Source organism: Lagopus muta, chromosome 2, assembly GCF_023343835.1.
Source record: "Lagopus muta isolate bLagMut1 chromosome 2, bLagMut1 primary, whole genome shotgun sequence".
Classification (NCBI taxonomy): Eukaryota; Metazoa; Chordata; class Aves; order Galliformes; family Phasianidae; genus Lagopus; species Lagopus muta.
The window spans coordinates 42,374,291-42,390,501 of NC_064434.1; the positions used below are offsets into that span (position 1 = coordinate 42,374,291).

Consider the following 16,211-nt stretch of genomic DNA (forward strand, 5'->3'; position numbering starts at 1 on the left):
GATGGATAAACAGTGGATGTATCGAAAGGCATTGGAGATTTCATACACTGGAAGAATTTTCCTCTTCACACACAGCTGTACAGATGTGTGCATCTGTCTTGGGGGGGGGGGGGAAGGTAAAGATGTTCACAGTCCTCTCCCCCTTTCCCCCCTAGAAGCTCATTCTTCATACACCCCCCTGTTGCTTCAACTGCCAGTCCACCACCTTTTGCATAGCTGTGCTGGCTTCAGGGAGCCCCAGAACAGAGTGCCTTCAAAACTGAACCCTAGGTTAGATAAAACTCCGAGTCATGCCCCAGGGAGTTTTGGTCTATGGAGGATTGCAGGACTGTGTCTCAGTTTAGCAGTGCACACTGCTGGTAGCTCCTCTTCAGCTATGTGGATGAGTAGTGAGGCTGTGCCCACTTAAAGGGAAACCTGGCTTCTGTTTGCTCCCGCTGCCTTCCCTGGAGGCTGGTGGGGGGGGGGGGCGCTGCCATGAGCCTGCCGGGGAAGAGTGAGATGGCAGTGCTATGGATGAAAGCAGGGAAGGCAATCTCAGCGGGCTCTGAGCGAGCTGAGAGGCAGACTGTACCATAAGATGCCCACACTCCCCCCAACACGGCCCTAAGGACTTGTGGGTGAGCTGCCCAGATCTGGCAGGGCTCAGCCTTGCGTCTGCTACGTGCTCGGGGATCTGGAGACATTTTTTTTTTATCCCTTCTTTCCTGGTGTGACAGGTATGCTGCATCATGCCTTCAGTTCCTCTGATTCTGCCATTACTCACTGTTGTTTCGTGTTAGCAAAGCAGCAGGTATTGCAGTGCCCTCCTCTCCACACACCCTGCCAGCATGCCCCACAGTTTCTGTTCCCTTGCATTCACCCGAGGGCTGGTGAATGCAGCCTTGCTTCATCAGCTGGAAGGTGACTAGTTAAAATCTAACTAGCAGTCTCACACCCAGCGCCTGACAGGAACAGTCTTTGAAGACTATTAAGAAAATAAAAATTCCCTGCTCTGCCATATAATGGAAATGAGTATACTTCAACAGCCATCCGCTCTAATCTGTTAGCCAGCCCTTAGCAGCTTACCAAGCCTGTATTTAACCTATTTCCCTAATGGCAATTAAGAAATGTTTTCATTTCCCAGGGAGAGGATTGCCAATGAAATCCCCCTCTCCTCCCCAATCCCATCCCGAGGCCCACGCTCCCCTCCTCTTCCCCACACCCCACCTCCTTCTTCCTTAGCCCGAGGCATCCAAAGCATTCCCTGTGTGTTTGGGTAGCATGCAGTGAGGAAGAAATGATTAAGCAGCTGAATGTTTGAAATCCAGCTAAATGCACCGATTATTATCTGCTTAGGGCTTTCTTATCTTGAACTGTGTGGTGCTTAATGGCAGGCCCATTGTTTTCAGCTCAAAGGTATTAATGAAGGAATCAGGGCAGCAGGCTGATGTCATAGGTGGCTGAAAGGTGACTTGCTGCACTGATTTCTCTTACTCCACCCCTTCCTAAGGCCCTTCCAACTAGTTCACTGGACGGGTTAGTATTTTTAGAGTGGGGGAAAAAGAAGTCAGGTTGCATGTGTGTGTCTGGTAAAGGGATTGTGGAGGCTCCTAAATATCCTGCTTAGAAGATGTACTCTTAGCTACTGCTCTACTTTCCCACTTAATAAAGACACGGCGTTGATCGCCCGGGTCTCAGTGTGAAAGCAGTCAGTCCTTGCTCACACCAGAGACCCTGGCAACTAGTCTGCACTTTATATTCTGATTTGTATCAAAGGTGAGGATCTTAGTTTATTTTTCAACGTGAAGAAAGAGCTGGGAATAAGTAACTACTACCAATTGATACTTTTTTAGGTGAGCACAGCCTCTGAGGTGATAGAGGGCATAGGAAAGCATTTCTGTACTATCACTTGTGCTTTCGTTTTTCCAAGCTATTTATTTATTTATTTAATGTACATCGTTATTAAATGCACAGGGGTATATGTTGCGTGAAAGGAAACCTGTCTCTCTGGGGTGGGATGTGTATTAAGTTTTCCATAACTTGGCACAGGCGATGAAAGAACTGAAGATTCAAAGTAAAATAGATTTTGTTGTGATTGTGATTTAATCATATAATGTTTTTGTAGCCCTTAACTTAAAGCTTAAGAATTTCTAGTACTGCTCTGCACTGTAAAGCTTGGCATCACGTTGCCTACAGAATGGTCAATGTAAAACACAATTCATCAGCTATATATTACAGGCTCAGCTAAGAATTTGAAGAGAAGCCTTACTAGAAGATTGTTTCTATGGAACAAATGGCTTTTATAGAACAAGAAAAGAAAAACTGTTGTTAAGCAATTTTGTGTGCATACAAATGCAAAAAGGCCTCATGCAGGAATCAGAAATTATTCACTTTTTTGCATTTAAATGAGACTGTCCTTTTATGTAATCTTTTTGATTACAGGTAAAATTAATGTCTTTGCTGGCATGTGATTAGTAAGTTAGGGCTCTTGTCCTGCCTATACAAATGAGTGAAGAGCCTTCTCCTTTTTTGTATCTTTGATTGGTTTTGTATGTTTTTGTCCAGTTTAGTTTGGGTCTGTCAAACATGTAGTTGTTGCTGTTCGCTTAAGTATTTTGAGCCTATTGAAGGATTCACTTGCTCATGCAAGTCTTGTTTTGCCACTGAAAACAAAATCTAATAATCTGAACAAAAACAACTACAACCAAAGAACTTTCTAAAAGCGTGAATCGAGGTGTGCCGAAAGAGCTGAGTACACTGACCAGCACTTCCAGTCCCCTCTCTCCCTCTCATGTAAGCCCACAGTTTCTTTAGGTTCAGCAGTAAAAACCTATTGAAATGTGAGATTAGCAAACTGAGGTAATCAGTCTGAGATGATTAGGGAAGATGACTATTCTTTTCTTCAGATGACCAAAAGTTGTCTTCTTGATTTCCTTATCTTCAATTTGCTATTTCGCAACTGTTTCTTTCTAAATCTGTATTTCCTGTAAAAATCTAATACTTTACCTCATATTTCAGTTTGTATGTGTATAGCACCAATATTTGTCATGAGTAGTGAGGTCTGTCTTTTCCATAACATTTTTGAGATTTTTTTTTAAAGGAAAAAGTGTTTGTTTTTTTCTTCAGCAGTTTGGCAGATTATGTGTCAAGCCCAGGGTGAAATTCTGTTTGCTGAACTTATCTTAAACCTAAGAAGGGGAGGATGGTTCCGTTTAAAGGTCAAAGTGTTTCAGGAATTGAATTAGTTATATTTTTCTTACCTTTACAATTTTCTCTTTCTCCATCCAGACTTCAGATTTCAGAAGCTTTTCAAATGCCTCACTCATGTTAATTTTATACTGAATGATTTAATTAAATCCCAGAATGGTTAAATATCCATGTGCCTATTATTACCACCCACTGCACAAAACGTCGCTCTGGGAAGAAATGCAGCGTTTGAGGTTAGGGGAGAATGCTGGAGCTGACAAAATTCAGATGCTAATGATAATTAATTTATATAGTGGCAAAGATAGGTGCGCTGCCAGGTGCTTTACAGGCAGATAAGATCTGGTTTCTGCTCCAGTGAGTTTACAATCTGAGGCCCCGGTGTTGCAAATAGTTATGCACATGAGTTATGCCACTGAGCACAGCGACACTACTCATGCATGTGGAGTTACTCACCTGTAGTGCACTTATCTGTATACAGTTTCAACTACATTAGCTTTGCAATTGATTTCACTGTGAGTCAGTAATTGTTCAGCATAATAATTGAGGTTATGTAGTAGGCTCTGCCAGTCAGAAGCTGAAAGAAAGAAAGGGGACATTTTTCATTAAGGAGATTGAAAATTGAGATTTTTCTGGGAAGTTATTTAGTATGCAAACAATTTGTGTTAAGCACTTTTAAGTTGGATTGACTGAAATTGTGTCTATTTGCTTACCAATCACACAGGAGAAAAGAGCAGCACGTGATAATTGCAAGGGAAAAGTGTTACTCTCCTTCCTCATTTGTCCTGATGCTGATGTGAGGCCCCATTAAGAGTGCTTCCAGTGAAATTACTTTCAAGTCTGGGAAAATTTAATCAACAAAGGCCTTGGTAGCTGTAAATTTGTGGCAACAGTCCCTAATTCATCTTGTAATTCTATGACAGGCTCTGAATTCCCTGTATTTGGCCAGAGATCACCTCAGTGGACAGTTAATGAAAGAGTAGAGGGAACTTGAAGGTCAGTTGAAAGAATTCTTCTTTCTTTGTGGATGCATCTTTGTTGTTGTTGTTGCAACTCATCTTTGTCTCATTTATTAAAAAGTTAAAATGTTTGTTGTTGTTTTCTGCAAAGGAGGATTATTTCCCGTGTTGCTTACCTGCGTTTAGCCCTTGGAGTATTTACAAAATACCTCATATTGGAATTCTCAGAATATATGTTTCTGTTGATGTTACCAGACAGAATTACACTTTAGCAAATTTGTTTTTCTTCTCTGCGTATAAGTTTGAGAATAAAACTTCAAAAGATGCCACAAACAGATTTGCTTTTGATAGTGGAAAAGTAAATCTGATTTCAGTATAGTGAAAACATTTTAGTTGTTGGCTCAAGACCTGTAGCGCCCCAGTTAAGCTCATAATAATGAATCTGAACTTCAGAAGACTGAGATTCTAATCAAAATCACACTGGAAAACACATTTGGGTCTGCTGGATTCATACTGGCCAGCAGATAAGTTGAAATAGCTTTTGTTCATTGAGGAGCTATAGTAAACAGGGGCTGACTTTGTAAGAGGATTTTCTTGTGACTTGTGTAGCGTAATAGATATGTTGAAAATAAACTGGAAAAAAATAACACATGGGCAGGAAAATGGAATAGTGGCCTCTTTTTTTCCATCCTTCCTCTTTCTTACTTGGTCTGTAATAAGTGCCCATTAGCACTATCTTCTCTTTCAGGATCTTTTGTTTCTTACTTTTATCTCTTTCATTGTGCCCCTTGGATACCTTTGTATCTTAATCTTCTCTTTCTCACTTTGTGCTCTAGCCTTTTTGTTTTTTCTTTTCCTCCTTCATTTCAGATTGCATTGCAAGTACAGTATCTTCCCACTGCAGAGTCTCCTCCCTTCTTCAGTCTTTGTCAGAATAAAATTTGTAGTGCTCACCATGATTTGGCACTTCAAGGTCAAGCGTCTTGAGAGACCACTCTGGCATCAAAGGGAAAGGAGGTGTTGCTAGATGAAGTCTGCCAGCTTCAGCTGGTAGGTGAAGTGGTTGTTTTACAGCACTTCAGCTCTTAGCATCTTTTCAATCACAACAGGATCGCTGTTACTTCCTCTGAGGTTGAATTCAAAATCCTTTCCAGCTTCTGGGAAGCTTCATTTACTGTTAAATTAAATCTACAAGCTGGGACGTCTTCCTTCTTTAGGGACCCACGTGATGAGCAGAGGCATGCGGTACCAATAGCGTCAGCAGAAGGCTCACTGAGCCCTGCTGAGCCCAGCACATATCAGTGCAATGCCTGAACAGCCCATCCTTCCTTTGCCTGTACCGCCCAAGGAGAAGGCCTTGCTCTCTGAGGCTGCTCTCTATCTCTGCCGCCTGGCCGTGCCCAGAAGCCCACTGCTGCAGCCAAACACAGCAGTGGTTACAGTAACAGAGCAGTACATCCCTCGTGGACAGTGTGTGACTGTGGCCACTACTTGCCATTTATCAGTACTGGGGGATTTCCAGCTTCAGCACTTTTACAGATCACGAGTGCGGTATGGTAAGCAAGGCGATGCCTTTTAGCTTGATCGTGCTATTGTTTCTGTGCAGATACCGGGGTTTTTGCTCGTATTGAAGCCTTTCAGAATGACTGGGTGTCTGAAGAGTGGCTATGGCCTCAGGTAGGAAGGATGTGCTGCTTTTGAACCATATATGAAATGCTCACAACATAAAGTCCTTAGGACTGGGTTAAACCATGCTAGCCAACACAATTGCAGGCAGATCTGCAGAACAAAATGGTCATTGTCTTTTCACAGATGTAAGTGGGGAGCAGGAGCCTAGCCTTTCACAGTACTGGCAATTAAGCACTCCTGCAAGTGGTGAGTTTCCAACTTTTGGACAAGAAGCCCATTTGGGAAAGTCAGTGGGAAGTGATCAGGATCATTTTGCATCTTGATTTGGCAGAGTAACAAACCGGCTTGAAGGATGGAGTTGAAAATCTTATGTTTGTTTGTAGAAGGCTATTGTTAATATAATCGGATGTCAAGCTTCAAAAGCATAATATGTGTTTATAAATGTTTTATTAATGATGTAAAAACAATCTAATAACAACATAAGAAAATTCTCATTGTGACAGGAGAAAAACAGTGCCTCTCCCGACAGTGCTTCTTGTCAATGGGGATTCCCCTGTGGAACACTAACCAAGCCCATTCAGAAAGGCCTTAATTAATTTAATTAAAATCTGTCAGATCAAACTGATTAGCCTGACATTCAGCCTGGCAGGGGGGAGGCCAGTTCCTGTGTCAGACGGGTACTGAGGTGGGCTTGCTCTCTGCTGTCAGAGGCACGCAGGCATGTGGCCTCTGAGGTGCCTTCCTTTGTCAGTGGACTAAACATGGTGGCTCCTAGGCCAGCCATTCAGTTGCTTTTTGTCAGAAAATATTTTGCTCTCTAACAGCTGTCCTAGTTGAGGAAGGGATGGCAGGTACCTCACTCTGATTGCACTGAGTGGCCTCTTCTAACCCTTCAAAATATTGGCCATCCTATGTCTTAACTGTTGCTCATGGCCACTGCCACCTGGCAGGAGAGAGGCACAGGCTGCATCACATGCTCTCCCAATGCAGCTGCTGGCTCAGGGCAGCTTGGAGAGCTGCTTTTTAGGCTGTGAAGGTGGCACAAGTGTCCTTGGTGAGCAAAAGGCTGCCCAGCACTATCAAATGCTATGAAGGTCCAAGTCCACTTGGGGCATCCGAGAAGGAAAGGCACTTTCTGTCACCTGCAACTGTTGTGAAACTTTTTATACAATATTTCAGGTAAAACTGGCTGCAAGTGTGTATGTTACTGCAGCTGAACTTTCCAAAGAACAGCATGACCACATGTGGCATCATCCTTTCAAAGATTAACCTGAGGTGGAAACTGAGAATTTACACCCTCTAATGTCTGACTGTGTTCATCCAAAGTATGAGGAACCTCCTTAACCACATAGGCTTCTTAATCCTACAGCTGCTAAGAATGATGTGGTTTCTATGGCAAACATCAGGACGGCCAATGCAATCTGTGTCCCTATCCCTTTTCTCTTTCCACTTCCTCTACCCCACACATGTACATACGGAGCATTTCTCATCTTCAAAGCTTTTTTGTAAACACTTTTATCCATCATTATAGTGGGACGGATGCATCAAAAGGATAATGCTCAGGTTTTTAGGCCCCAATCCTGCAGGCGCTTAGGCATGTGTTTTAGCTTTGTGTACTGTAATTCAGGTTTCAGTAGAACCATTCACAGTGCATTAAGCATATGTGTAAGTCCCTGCATGTTAGGAACTGTGAAGATTAAACAGCATTCCAGTTTGCTAGAAATCAAAAGGTAGATGAACATGGTGACCCCAGCTACACAAGAACAGCAGTTCCTGAAGAAAGTGCTGCAGCAGCTGACATGAAAGACTTGCCAATAAAGGACCTGTTAATAACCTGTAAGAGTCTGGCCTTTATTTATGAGAAGGATCCTTTTGACAGAACACTAAAGTGCCAGTTTCTCCCAAGAGTGGAAAGCATCTGGGCATCCAGCCCATCACGTAGGGACACATGTACCAAAATCATCTTTTTGTAGTGTTTAGCAGCATGTGTCCCATTTTAGTACTCAGAATCAACCAAGCTTTTTGCCAGTGAAGTTAAAGAGATCAATTTTTGGCCAAACTAGAACATGTATTTCATTTGTGAATTTTTTTTTTTCCCATTGCTTCTCAATTTTTATGGCCTTTTCAGTTGAATAGATATTGGTGTTCTTGAAATGTACATGTAGACACGTTTTCCACAAACTCTGTAGGCTTCTTTGATCCTGATCATATTACTATCTTCCTGCTGGCCCAAGGATATGAGACCTTATTGCAAGGGAAACGTCTAATACTGAATCTGCATGATCTCTGTCAATGACGTTCCAGCAGTTTCTTCCCAGCTCTCTTTCCTTTCTTCTTGCATTTTGACACAGTGTCCCTTCTCTGGCATCCCCCCAAGTTCCCCATTAGTTTTGTCATAATACAAAACTGAATTCTGTTCCAGTGCGCTCATTACATTAGATTCTGTTCTAAATTTTATTTTATACTTCATCATCAGGTACCTAGCTTGAAAAACTTTAAGATTCTGTTCATGAAACAGAGTGAGTGGTTGGCTCAGCACATTGCAATAATGTAAGTTTGTAGACATAAGAGGTCAAGAAGAAGGACTTTTTAAAGAGAGAATTGTTTGCAGGATTATATAAAATTTGTCTCTTCCCATAAAACAACTGTACTAACTGTACTATTTAATTTTGATTTTTTTTCTTTATCTTTTCAAATGTTAGCCTAATATTTGAGGAAATAACACATTATTGATCTATTTTTCCCTCCTGGATCCTAGATCACAGTTTAGGCCCTACTTCAGCAAAGTACTTAAGAAGAGGCTTATCTTTAAGCACATGTTCAAGTCTCAGGGGAGTAAATGAGAATTAAGCAAATACTTAAGTACTTTACTGAATAGGGATAGAATTAAGCATGTAGTTGAATGTTCTGCTGAATCAGGGCCTTAAAATTAAAAATTAATCTTATTTGTGCTGCAAAGATTGAAAAGCTAGGCACTAGACTGGGATGGTGCATTAATATAAACCAGGAACAGGATAGTACCAACTGTCACAAGTGGAAGGGTGAATGGGTACTGTACAAGTGGGGCAAAGCTGGTGGTGGTCAACTAGTGGGTAGGGTGCAGGAAAGAGATGCATTCAGTTCCTAGGTCTGTTTTAGACTAAATTAATGAAGGTTGACTGTGCCTGCTGCTCCAGTCCTGTCACTGTTGAGCCCTAGCATGCATAAAAAGCCATTTTAAGGAGAACAGTTGCTATACTAAGTCTAAGTTGCAAAAAGGTCTTAATCTTTCTAAGTCCCAATGCAGACCCTGCAAAGTAAAGGCAACAGCTCCTTGCCTCTTCCCTTTGTGCCTCCCTTGTGTATCTGATTGCAGTCTCTTGGAAGTGGTGAAGTTTCCATGTGTTTATGCAATTCATAAACTGGCACACTGCTGCTCTTCCTCGGGACTTCAAGATACATGCGTAAGAAAAAATAAAAATCCTTGTGCTTTATATGACATGATATCACTACAACTGAAGTTTTTGTCAAAATTTAGCTAATAAAAAATAATATCAGCGCTAAGCACTTTTGTGACCAGTATTTTTAACTTATGAGAGGAAAAGAAAAAAAAGTTTGGAAAAGTTAACTTCCACTTAGGAAGATAGCTGCTGTTTCTTTTCAGTCTGTAAAGCTGAGTTGCTTACAGATTAATGTATTGAAACAAAACTTCTTTGTATGGACAGTCCTTAGAGACGTCGCATATGCAGATCTCTAGTATGATATTTTGGTGCCTTTGGATTACTTCTGAGCAGTTTTTGGTACCAGTAATAAACACTGGAAGTGTATAAGCAAAGTACTTGAGAACCATCTTTTCTGCAAACCTGGAGCTTATGCCCAAGCCTGGCTCCATGTGTGGAGTTGCAGCAGTCCGTGTTATCATTCAGCAACGCCTGGAGAAGATTGATTGACCCAAGTGCCCATCTTGAACTAGGCTTCATTTAGGAATACTTAACAAGTATTCATAGTGAGTGTAATATGATCTGCATGGGCACTAGCTAATGGTTAACTGTCTCTGTTGAACCCGAGCTCCTTAAACAAACACTGCAAGTGTGGGATGAGCTGTCTTATTTCTGCAGAGGCATAGTGCAGGTTGGGAGGCTAACACTTTCTTCTAAAGAGTGGAGGACAGCAGGAGGGCTTTCACTCTCTGCTTGAACAGGGACGGAAAGCATCACATTACTAGAGCTTCTATTTTCAAATAAAGATGGGAGAGCTGAGGGTAGTGGGGTCTCTGAATACGTCCTGAAGTTCATAGCGTGGCTGACCTCAGCTCAGCTGTTAGCTTGCTTTTTTAACTGACCCTTGTCTGAACAGGTGCTTGATGCAGTATAAAGCTTCTCAGAATAGCTGGCGTAACTTTGCTTTCACACTTCAAGGCAAGTGAGAGAAATAGGCAAGAACATGCTTAACATAGGAGCAAACTGTATGGAGATACTCTGTATGGTGAATGAAGGGGCAAGATAGTGCTGAGACTTTGAGCTTTCTGTACAAGCCAAAAACCTATTAGATCAGGTGAGTCAAAACTCTGTGGATCTTGCTTATATGCTGGGGGCTGTGAAAACTTTGTGGAAATTGCTTGTCCTAAGACATAGTGGGATAATAGTTTTGTTTTCTGATCTTATGGTGGTATATCAAGGCAAAAAATGCATATGTGGGAGAGACCTCTCACCCAATTTTTGCAGTGATGGCATCACATCATCAGCTTGATTAATCCTTGATTTAAAAGTGTGATGCGTTAATTTCTTTTGTCTGAATCATTCTTTTGTTGTTAGAATTCCTGATTCTGGATCAGTGGTAATTCTCTCCTTAAAAGAATAATTTAAAAAAAAAAAAAAAAGCAAACACAAACATAAGAAGTTTAAGAAACAAAAAACAAAAAACAAAACAAAACAAAGCTGGATCTATTTTTGCATATGCAGATTTTTCAATCCTAAAGGCAGAAATCCAAAACTCTATGGGAAGCCTTGAATGCACATCTAGTGCAAAACCAATATACTTTGGTCTTCCACTGTTATTGTCAGGGAAAGATTGTATTTCAGCTTTTTGACGTATTCATTGCTTCAGAAATTGTCTATTTTGCATTATTTTTTTCAGACTAGCTTTCCCTCCCTTGATGAGTTAAGTGACCTGTCTGAACAGACAAATGAGATTCTTAGCTTTGAATAAAGGAATGTGTTCATAACTGTGTAGCATCTACTGCTCACGATAGAAGCCTCTGCTCAGGACAGAGGTTTAAAATTTGTTTAATTTAAGGTATTTTTATTTACCAGATAAAACTGTTAAAATACTGTTGGACTCTCAACTCCCTCTTACACTGCGGGTGTAAGTACATTTAAGTCAATGAAGTTCCATGTGACTTGGAGCATTAAGCATCTGACGAGAAACAAATAGTAAAATACTAAAATAACTCTTTATCTTTTATTTTTGGATTGCTTGTTAGCGATAGACTTAATTTGGTTTTGTTTCATTTGTCTCTGTCAATTAAGTTTGTGTCACTTCCTTGCTTACGTATAATGAAGGCCTCCAGAGTGCATAATGATTAGTTTAAAAATCATTCATTCACAGAATAAATCTGTAGCTGTAAATCTTTTCTTATTGAGTCTTTTAAAATGACTGTCAAAGAGCAAAACCTTAATTTGTAGCCTGAAGTTATTTGTTAGAATCATTTTTTCTCGACAGATTTATTTATGAACATTGTTTAATAGGATAAGTGAATTGTTTTATACTGGAAGTCAATGTATATTTTAAACAAATCAGTGAAATACTGACAAGTCTGAAACACAAATGACTTTGTGTTGTGAATTTCCCAGTGACTTTCCCTAGGCATAATTAATAATTAAAAAATTGAAGTATTTCTATGAATTACTCTGCTTAGGATACAGAAGGGCTGTGATTATAGATAGTATTTTTTCAGTGAATCTGAAATGAGGAATCTGGAATGAGAGAATGCTCAGACTGTTTGTTAAACAAAAGTGCATTAGCTGTTTTGCTGGGAAATTCCCTTTTAAGCATAGCAAAGTCGTAAATATGTGTATCCCTAATATTTCTTTGGATTAAAGCAATGCAATCTCATATCATTTGACGAATGCAAGTTTCAGAGTTTTCTTGTTTTGTTTCGCTAACATCCATTTTATGGGAACTTTATGAGTTCCAGTGCACCTTCCAAATATTTACAGTGCTGTGGTTGGATGGAAAGTTCAGACCGAATCTTTAACCTCCTCGTGTTGGTTCTAAAGACTGTCTGGAGTCCAAAGGTTACGAACTGCTTGTAAACTATCTCCAGAATAAAAGCCTATATGCGAGGACATCGGTGCTGCTTTGTGTTCTCTATTCTTCTCGTAATTTCCATTTTCTCCCCGGCCTGCCCCCCGGATTCTTAATGGTGTGAATTGCTGCAGTCTGTAGCATTCAGTGAGGCTATGCTAATCGGTGTCAACTGAAAGCCTGTCCTGAGGCTTTGCCAGAGATGTTAATTCAGTTAGTACTACAAAGCTACAAAAACAAAAAAAACTTCGATGTCGTCTGCTGCTGAAGCGCAGGTACCAAAACCCTCGATTCAGCAAGCTGTTGAAGCGAGCGCACAGCTTTAATGGTACGGATTTAACTGAAGTATTCTCTGTAACATTAATCACTTCATACAAACAGGGGGCAACGGATGTAATTTGTTAGCGGTAAAGCGGCTCTTTGCAGCGTTTCTTTCTTTTTTTTTTTCTTTTTTCTTTTTTTTCCCTTCAGTTGGGTCTGGCATCACAAAGATCACAATTTGCATTCAGAATACTCTTTACGATGTTGTAGCAACTGCAGAATTCAACGGAGGTCTCCCGTGAATCCAAATGTAAGAGTTTGCCTTGCTTAGCTCTGCGAGGGTGTGCATGCTGAATCAAAGACCATTTCTGTTCTAGATGTGGGGCAGTATGACACTGCTTAGCCTACAGGGATCTGTTTCCCAGAGCAAGTCTGGACCCTTGTGGTGGGGACATGGGGGTAGACCCCATGTGGTAGGGACATCTTCAAACGTGAGTTGGGTGCTGGGTCTCCCAGGAGCCAGCAAGATCGCCCAGAAACATCCTGACTTCAGCAATACAGTTTGTGTGCTTTTGCAAGTGGAGGATAGGGACATAGTCCTACTCTCTCCTTCCTCCCCCCAGAATTGAACTGTTTGTATATTCCTCAGATATCCTTTGAGGAGCCGGGCTTTGCCTCTCAAGCAGAAGCACAAAATAGTAGACTTGCTCAATGTTATTAAAAAAAATTGGTTGTAAGTGTACATTGCTCCCTAAAGCCCTTTTCCAAATACTTTTGCCAGAGACAGGGCTGTCACTAACAGATTTCCACAGGCACAGTATTCTACTCCCAACTGTGATAAATTTACCTCTGTGGTAGTTCATTAGAGAAAACTTTAGCAGGGAAATGCGATTCCTCCTTGTTCTGTAAACATCACATTGGTACTTACCTCCTTTTACTGGTTGTTTTTCAGAGGTGAAGTTGAGTTAAATTGATAATGATTTGTATGATTTTTTAAAAACATGTTTTTCTGTGTTGGTCTGTGTTTTTTTTTATTTAATAACAGAATATGCAGCATCTCTGGTTCACCAGAGTGATCAAAGCTCCAATGAAAGCAGCTTGAATGGATCTTTAAACTCTGAATGGGTCCTCACTGATCAACTTAAACTCATGGCTTTATTCGCCAGAAATAACATCGTTTTACTAAAATGGGTTTACCAAAACCAGTTTTTTAATAAAAAATTTTAATGGTATGATGGCATATTCTTCAGGGATATATTTTAAGTGCCTTAGGAACCAAGTGTGATTGTAATGATAAGTCATTTTACAAGGCTTTGGATGTCCTTAACTCTTTGTGAGATAATCCCAAATTTACTGTGTTAAATATTTTCAAGAAACAGGCCTGCTGACTTCAATCTGCAGGTCTGTTCTGTACAGCGTGCAGTTTCCAGGTACTTGGTATCTCTCATGTCGTATAACCTGCTTTGTTTGCGTGGCTATCTAATCTTGCAGCAGGTGAGAAGCTGCAATTTGTAGGATGTCTTATCAAAATACAGAAAGCTGATGTGGAAAAAAATGGTGATTAAGACATACTTAGCTTGTGCAGTTTAAATTCTGCCTTGAAAAACAGGCCATAATGAATGATTAATGCCCAGCGGTGCATGAAAGCTTTTTGAGGAGCCATGGGCTGTGTGGCATGGATGAGCCCTGTAGAAGAGAAGCCTGGGGCATCAGCTCTGTTGGTTCCTCAAGGGGCTGAGCATCCTCGTCCCCCTCCAGCTCACCTCTGTCTGTTTGTCCAGTGATGCAAGAGTTTGCTAATTAAACAGTTCACAGTGGTGTTTGGGGAAGAACCTGTGGACATTTAACCAATTGAACAATTTATTGCTGTAATTGAAGGGGCTAGCTGGTGTTTATTAACTAGCCTTCCTGTCACGTTCGAATTGCTGGACTAACCCTTGGTCCCTGACTTTTGTTTTTAAGCACTGCACCGGTATCACTGGTGCTTGGGCTGCCTGCTGCAAGGCCACAGCTTTACTTAACCCTGTTCTGTGATTTCAGCAACGTGATTTGAATTTATTTATTTATTTATTTGTTTTTTGCATTGCAAGTGTGATATTATAAATTAAGTGCTGCCTGTTAAAAGCAAAAATTTAGAAAAAAATGGGTTAGTTACGATGACTTCTAGCTTGAAAGTGCGAGTTAGCCTGTGCAGATTCAGTGTAATGCTTGCTTGTTTTCCTGTTACAATCATGGTCACCTCTATCATCATCATTAAAGTAGGTTCGGGATAGGGTGTACAGCAGGACTCCTGTCACACCTCAGGCACACGTAGCACTGGACACTGTCCCAGGAAGAATGAGCCCTGATGGTAGAATAGGCTGCTTCTCCCCCTTGCCCACAGAAGTTTCTGTAACTAGAACTAATCGGCTGTTCCTAAAGTGCAATTAGTGGGGATATTAATCTAGGCCTGACAGGTGTGAAAATGTCTCTTTTGAGTCCATTCAAACAACACCATATCTCATCCACCATAGGGAGAGCCTGGAGCAATTGTGTCTGTAAACTTGCAAGGCTTCATTTGTCGGAACTGAACAGCCCGCTTTTATTAATGGCATTTGAGTCTGACAACATAAACTCAACACAAATGGATGGGAGGAAGTTCAGTGAATACTGGCATAATGTTTGCTATCGGTTCCATCATTGGTAAATGAAACGCTTGCATCCACCATTATTTGGGGAAGAAAAGGGAAGACATCTGTAGAAAATATATTTTAATTGGAAAGGTAGGTGTGAATTATTTTTAATTCAGTGGATTTTTTTTCCTCAGTTCAGTTCTGGTGACTTCTGGTGCAGTTTTATAATCTGCAGTTTTAATGCTTGTTTCTTCTTGAGTTTAGTTGTTCTTTGTCCCACTGGGCACAGCACATGGCAGTGACCTTAATCCAAAGCTGGCATTTCTATGCTCACCAGCAGCACAGATATTAAACAGCATTAATGTAGCAGAACTTGTTTGAGGAACTGGGGCTAGATGCATCGCTACAAGTTCGTCTTCTTGACAGGTGGTGAAAATGGACACAGCTCAGTGGAGCTGCACTGATCTGTGCTGGTCTGAAGATCGCAAACCCAACCAGCAGACACTGGTGGGGTGCTGAAAGGGTCCCAGCTGATTCTGCTGGTGGCTCCTTATGCTAGTGGCTTTCAGGCTTGGAACTAGACAAGGAAATTTGTATTTCCTGCTTTATTTACAAGGGACATTCATGGTGTGAGACTAAAAGACTAAGCCTACCCCAAAGACATGCATCTGTTTTACATAAAATAAATGCATTGTGAGAGTGAGAAATTGCTTGAAGATGGTCTTGATATTGAAAGTAATGTTTGTGCACATGCACATGCATTTATACTGCACAGTCAGATAAAATTTTCTCCAAAGGTGGAAAGCTCTGTTTTATTATTATTTCTGCTTTGAAGAGTGTATGAGGCTTTACTAGTTCATTCTTTTGGAATGAGCATCTAGACCATGGTGATATTTCCTAGAAGCATCTCAAAAACATTGTCTAGAAAAGATCTGTGTAGACACAGTCTTCCTTGTCACTCAGCCCAGGCATATGCTGGGAAAGACAACTTCTTCAAAAAATCACTTCACTAGTTAACAAGATCTATCTTACCAATGCTGGGATTTTTTTGCTCTGCTGTGGTTACAGAAGAACACTTCTCAGACTGAAAGACTTACTACCAGAATTTGCAGAGGTCAGTTTTATTCTTGTGTCAAAACCTTCAGCTGCAACAGTTTCTTCTTTCCTTGCTGTTTACTCCGTGACTTACTTACTTATAGAGCACAACCATATCCTTTCCCAACCTTGACAAAGCCAGAAAGCAAGGAAGATCGTGCTTGCGTTGCATAATGGAACAAGG

At 40.9% G+C, this 16,211-nt stretch overlaps 1 protein-coding gene across 5 annotated transcripts in view; it reads left to right on the forward strand.

The window, feature by feature from the left end:
- PRDM1 (PR/SET domain 1) overlaps nt 1–16,211 on the forward strand; it is a 97,303-nt gene that overhangs the window by 34,323 nt on the left and 46,769 nt on the right. Inside the window, exon 4 of one of the 5 annotated variants that reach the window (XM_048937057.1) lies at nt 4,110–4,182. The exons of 3 other annotated variants lie outside the window; for them this stretch is intronic. The gene's annotated coding sequence lies outside the window, so the exon portion shown is untranslated. Of the gene's footprint in view, nt 1–4,109; nt 4,183–9,848; nt 10,308–16,211 lie in introns of those variants that run through there. One more of the 5 variants, XM_048937060.1, reaches the window with a different exon arrangement.